General features: G+C 35.3%; 1 long non-coding RNA gene across 1 annotated transcript; it reads right to left on the bottom strand.

Moving 5' to 3' along the window:
- Positions 1-2,293: 2,293 nt before the first annotated feature.
- LOC134532952 (uncharacterized) lies at positions 2,294-6,300 on the bottom strand. The gene is made up of 2 exons (XR_010075222.1): positions 5,452-6,300; positions 2,294-3,207 (listed from the first exon to the last, which is right to left on the bottom strand). It is a non-coding gene; the product is annotated as an uncharacterized LOC134532952 (long non-coding RNA).
- Positions 6,301-6,752: the final 452 nt, after the last annotated feature.

Genomic DNA, 6,752 nt, shown 5'->3' with positions numbered 1-6,752 from the left:
GGGGAGAGAATCGTAGCTCTTTACATAGAAACAACTCGCTTGGCATCAACTAGTCTTAACTTCATAAAATACTTTACTGTACCTAGGATCATAGGTTCGTCATCCCGTACAGGATGTCTGGTGAGAGCTGAACTAAGGAGATTTTGCAAAATAACATAATACTTAATTAAAATTATTTTATTCTTAAAGTCAAATACTCAACATCATTTTAAAGAACATTTAAATAGCAGGATTACAATTTAAAACAATAATCTCTTTACTTCCTTAACGATTGAACGACCTTACAAGAGAGAGAATGAGAGAACTTCACTAAACACTTCCCTAGTCCTTCCGAATACCTCAAATCATAATTAATACTTAAAATTAAAACAAAGATAAGTCCATACTCACATTTTCCGAAAAGCCTTTCTTGATCGATTACTTTAAAAAAATAACGTAGGGGCCTCTCCTGCCCTTGAAATCCCGAACGAACATTACATTTTAAAAACTATGACGCGTGACCCCTGACGAGGGCCATAGCCTCCGCCCGAAAGCTTGACGACTACATTATGACCTAACTTAAATTAAACGACTCGTGGCCTCTGGCGTCGACCATAGCTTCCGCCCGAAAGCTTGAATTCCTACATCACGAACGAACTAACAACTCGTGACCACAGGTGAGACGCATAGCCTCCGCCTGAGTGAGCCCCGAGTCACCACTCACTTGCGCTTAAATTCGCGCGCCCTGCCGCGCCTACCATAACAAAAGCTCGTTATTGAAGTCAAATTTACTAAACAACTAACTAGAACATCTGGGAAGACTACCCCCCCTCTACCCCGATGTGCAGGCCACACCGCGCGGCTTGTTACGACAGCGCGCCCCAGTAACTGCGGCCCGTGGCTGCGCCAGCGCGCGGCCAAACAAACAAACAAAATTCTGCAAGCCCGCAGCGCGCCGCGCCGGCCCCGTGCCCCAATTACATGGTCACGCCACTTGCGCTGACGAGTGAACAGAGCAGCCAGCCCAGAGTCCCGTCAGTAAAGTCCCTAAATTTGATTTCAACAACCCTGCAAAATTTCAACCCGCGACATAACCCTCCCCTCACAGAGCTCGAGCCCCATCGAGCTACCTCAAAATTACAAATTGTCTTTTTCCATTAAACCATAACTATAAATTCCTCATTTCACAAAAATAATAATTTTCTTAGTTCCTTGCTGTCTGAACATACATCTAGATTCTGCATAAGATTTATTTTAAAACAACAAGTATTCATAAAATTAAATGTAAAACTTTTATCTGGTTTGTTCTCACAGGAACCTTCAGAGGCTCGAGTTCTCAATTCTAAAAAAATTGTTCTGTTAGTGAAGCTCTCTTTACAAATTAAATTACTGTTCTTAGTTTCTCAGTATTCGTTAAACAATGTGCAAATTCTTGATAATTATTATTATTATTTTTTTTTCGGTTTCCGTTTATTACCATACTTCTTTCGTTCTTCAAAAAAAATTAAGTGTCCTTACAGTGTTTCAATTAATTAAACTCTTATCTCGTGAAGGTTGGTGCAACTCCTCGAAGTCAGTGTTGTCGAGAAGAGTAGCTCCCTGGGCTGGCCATCAGCAAACACCACTCAACTCCAACAGCTACTGGACTGGCTTCCAGGGCAGCTCACAACTTCTCCCCACATCTGCTTCGGAGTTGTGCCATCCTCATCACGAACAGATTACAATTCTGAAACATCATCAACAGGCATTACCATCACGCCTGACAAATACAAAACTAACTACTAAACTGCAATCGATGGGCAAGGATGCAAACACACAAAAAAATAAAATTAATTAATTCAACTGCTAACATAAAGTATCCCACCCTTAGCATAATCTAATCAGGCAAATAATTTGATAGGAAAAACTTAAGGAAGGGAAACATGACCTCCAATAATTTTCCCTAACTCTTGAGTCTTGATCTTCTCTATACAGCAAATAGTCCCCACGAAGTAACTGGGTTGAAGGTCAGTTCACATGACCCACCCATAACCTCTTCTACTCTTCTTTTCTTCTGGGGGCAACCACAATGCCCACCAATCTCTCTCCATGGTGCCGAACCAGCTATCCCATGAGAGTAAACAACGTAGTCAATAGAAGCGCAGAGGGGAAACACCAATCTCTGGCTTGTCGAGTCATAAAACTGCTTTATCTTCTTCTTCTTCTTCTTCTGAGTAAAACATCTGATTAATCTTGCTACTATTCTTCCCAACAATAAAAAAAAAGTTCATCAGGTATCTTCATAAAAAAACATTCTAACTAATAATAAGTCTTCTTTTTCTTCTTTTTTTTTTCTGTTAGATGTAATAGAAGGCCATGTTAGGGAGGTTATAGGGAAAAAGAGTGGCCAATTCCCACCCCATCACCCACCTAGATCATGACTAATTAACTTTTAAACTTTCTATTTGAAACAAATAAAAAAAAACATTTTTTTTTATTCAAACTTTTAAACTATAATTACTTTTACTTCATAACCTCAAAAGCTAATCAATAATTCTAAATGAAATTGTGATTTACTGCATCCTTGTTCCATCCGATCTGTTTGTTTATAACCTTTCTTGTAAAGTATAAAATTTTCAAACATTACTAATTCAAAAAAAAATTAAATTCTGGTGTCCTTTGAGTTACAATTAACTTTACTATTTCTTAGCTTGAAATAATTTAAGTTTTCAGAACTATTTCATTGTCTAATTCACAACACTTAAAAATCAACTCAAAACAACAAATCATCAAAATCAATAAGATCATCTGACCTACCTATCAGTACTGTGAACTTGAACTGTTCGTACACATTTATAATAAGCTATTGTATTTAAATTCCAACCTAAATAAGGTTTTAAAAAAAACTACTAATCCCTCTGTAAATTAAGAAAATTAACTTTAAAAATTAAACTTAAGGTATTAGTTCTTTTTGACAGCTACCACAACTCACTAGTTCCATTACATTACTATAACCTAAAAAGTTCTGTAAATAATGTTTATAACAAAAAAAAACTCCAGTTACTGTCTTCCATAATAAAAATAAAACTTTACATGACCTTATTAATCTCCACTTGTAAGTCCATGGCTGCCAGCTTTCTCTTCTCTTGAATCTTCAGTCTTGGCTCTTGTTTCAGTGATCTTGTATCTTGTCTCTCGAACTCTTGTCATCTTGTAAACTGGACTGCTGCTCAGCTCATCTTAAGGAATCTGTAACAGTTTCAAAAATACATGTTAATTTAAATTACATAATTCCTGTTCTTTGGTCCTAAAAAAAAAATTGTATTATTAGTACACATTACCCTGAAACAACATTATTATTCATTGTTTATTACTTAAAAAAAATGCTTTACCATAAAATCCTATTTTGTTCTTTTCATTAGGCCTATTTATTTTCCTTCTTCTTAATTAAATTCTGCTTCAAATGTTAATCCTAACTTAAGACCTACCATCTATTTATTATTCATTACCTACATTATTTATGTTACCCTAAAATTCCCATAAGTTTCTAATACTTCCTATCAAAGACATTCTCTCTAAAAAAAAATTTACTTGTGACTCTTAACTTAACAAACTTAAAAAAAACTTTTACACTAGACTTAACTTATTATTCATTCTTAGTTACTAAATTTCTATATGTAAACTTTAGTACTTACAAACAAAAACTGCCTATTTCTCTCTACCTCTTAATCTCTTTCAATTATTACAATAATAATGTTACCTTGCATCTTTAAACTTTCTTCTTTTCAATTAAATTAGACATCTCATAACAATAAAAATTCTGCCTATACTCTTCTTATGGGTGTACAAACCAACAACAAAATTTCAAATTCTCAAGTTTCCTTATATTTAAATTATGCAATACAAATAACCTCTGTGGTGCCTGTACCCTTTTAGGCCTACCACCTTCTCCTCTCACAGCATGACAACTCTTATTCCTCGGGGTCTGTATTCACTGTTCCAAATCAAATATCTCAAATAAATTAAAAACAAATTTATTATTTTAAGAAAACAAAAATTTACATTGAATTTACTATGGAGCCTGGAAATCTTAATGTCTCACAGCAGCTAACATGACTAAATCCCATGGAACCCCAGGTTTACCTAACCTGTGCCCAAAAATTTAAGCATACCAGGCTTTCCCTGCACTGGTTTTACAGCATCACACACTATTTAGGGCCCCTGATCTGCCATCAGTCCCAAGGAGTTTTCCCACAACCCCTCTCTACACAAGCGCCTACCGCATTCCTCTCAATTGGCTATCGGTTTTACGGCATTCTTTTGGGATCCGACCATCAAGTTAGGGCTAATCGAACACTAAACCTCCATACTTCCAAACTAATGTAAATCAATTAAATTTTCTCTGTAAATTCTAAAAATCAAAAAAAATTATTCCAACATGCCAAAGAAACTTCCAAAAAAAATTCATAATCTTATCTTCAAACCATTAAAATAAAAATAAATAGATTACTCTGTTTTCTCCTTAATAACTGTAAACGGTCAACAAATATCATGTCGTAAATTTTAACTATGCTTACTGACTCTTAATCATAAAATCTCATTTGTCCTAATTAAAAACAACCGATTTCCTTAAAATCTCACTGTATCTCTCATACTCAAACTTCACTGGTTGAATATCTCAATAAATTCAAAAACAATTATCTAAACTCTTAAAGAAACTCCTCCCCAATTATTCAAATAAATTACTTCACCTTATTTTATTTCATTACTTAAAACACCTTACTCAAAAAAAATTAATTAATTATCTAGCTATCTTCCATTATTATTTATTTACCGAACAAAACTTTCTCCTAAATTAATTTAGTAAAATTCAATTTCACATTAGGCAAGTACACTAACTCTCTACAGCAATGTTTCTCATTTCCCTCCTTCCTAACTGAATCCAATCTTACTTAACCTCCAGGGAATTTACCTCACAAAATAACCAAAAATTTCACTGTAGTGCCTATCTGCTATAGGCCCACTACACAGGGGGCTCTAACCCCACCAACAAACTTCATTGAAATGGTACCCTATCCCATACAGGATAGCCACTTCGGTTCTACCATGGGGAACTCCTGCCCCAAACTACTCACAACTCTCAGGATTCTCCTGACCCTTAATTCCGTAGTCAGCCCATCTCCTATGGTCTGCGCTACAATTCCCTTTCTTCCCAGGGACACAACGCCTCACCTTAGGGTCCCTCGCCCTAATGAAAACATGAATTTTGTCTCTCTGTTCTTTTGGAGTAAATTCCCTCTACACACAAAATCTAGCCTTCCCAGTTTTCTCAATGCTTATCGATTTTATAGTGTACCTCCTTAATAATGTTTACAAATCCCAAAAAAAATATTTTTAAAACCGAGGTAGAATTTAACTAACAAAAACATAAACAACTTACAACGAAACACTTCTAGCCTATACATCATACACTTCTTAAAATAAATTACTTACATACTGAAAGTTCCTCTTCTTCTAAAACACACTTAAATTTAAATTTATTTAACCAATAGTCTATTTTCTTATCGCTAAGTTACCGTACAGCTGATCAAAACAAGGTCACGGCCTTCCACGTCTCCGTATGAGCCCGTGACGTCACCGAATTCCATCAGGTGCGCCAACCCTCGCTTGCGGTTCCTCCGTTCTCCGCTAGGTCTCAGCACCTCCCCGTCACGTGTTCATTCTGCCACGTCCACTGACGTGTCGTTCTGAAACAACTCTCAACATTTTTCTAATTAAAACAAAACATCACTATAAATTCTATAACTCTCTTTTACATAAACTCTCGTTTTCTCTTTAATTCCTTTCTAACGTTTATCCTTCCCTCGACTGATTTAATTCGTACGTCTCGTCTCCTACGCGCACGACAACAAAACAAACTTCACTTGAAAATAATTCCTATTTACGACAAAAAATTTTTATTTTAAATTATAATTCTCTTAACCTACAATCTTAAAATGAACTTCAATTAAATTAAACCACTTGCATTATCTCTAATAAGCATTTAACTTATAACGTATTCTCCTCACGTAATAATCCCCGATATAAATCTACAATAAATTCAACGACTTAAAACAACTTATCACTATAAACTTTATCCTTACAAGTATCCTCAAATAAACATCTGTTACGTCAAAAAAAAAATCTCAAAGACTTCCTCCACTATAGACTAAAATTCCGTAATCCTCTCCTCAAGTAAACTCTTAATAACCTGCTATCAGAAGCTGAAACTAATTTAATAATAAACATAAAAATCTACCTCTCTCTCTCTCCAGAAATAGAACCTACCCGGCGCCTCCACCATTTCTGTCACGTGCACCTTCAGAGGGGGGAGAGAATCGTAGCTCTTTACATAGAAACAACTCGCTTGGCATCAACTAGTCTTAACTTCATAAAATACTTTACTGTACCTAGGATCATAGGTTCGTCATCCCGTACAGGATGTCTGGTGAGAGCTGAACTAAGGAGATTTTGCAAAATAACATAATACTTAATTAAAATTATTTTATTCTTAAAGTCAAATACTCAACATCATTTTAAAGAACATTTAAATAGCAGGATTACAATTTAAAACAATAATCTCTTTACTTCCTTAACGATTGAACGACCTTACAAGAGAGAGAATGAGAGAACTTCACTAAACACTTCCCTAGTCCTTCCGAATACCTCAAATCATAATTAATACTTAAAATTAAAACAAAGATAAGTCCATACTCACATTTTCCGAAAAGCCTTTCTTGATCGATTACTTTAAA

Source organism: Bacillus rossius, chromosome 1 (assembly GCF_032445375.1).
Source record: "Bacillus rossius redtenbacheri isolate Brsri chromosome 1, Brsri_v3, whole genome shotgun sequence".
Classification (NCBI taxonomy): domain Eukaryota; kingdom Metazoa; phylum Arthropoda; class Insecta; order Phasmatodea; family Bacillidae; genus Bacillus; species Bacillus rossius.
Note: the sequence above shows the minus strand (reverse complement) of the source record. Positions and strands in the feature narration are given on the sequence as shown.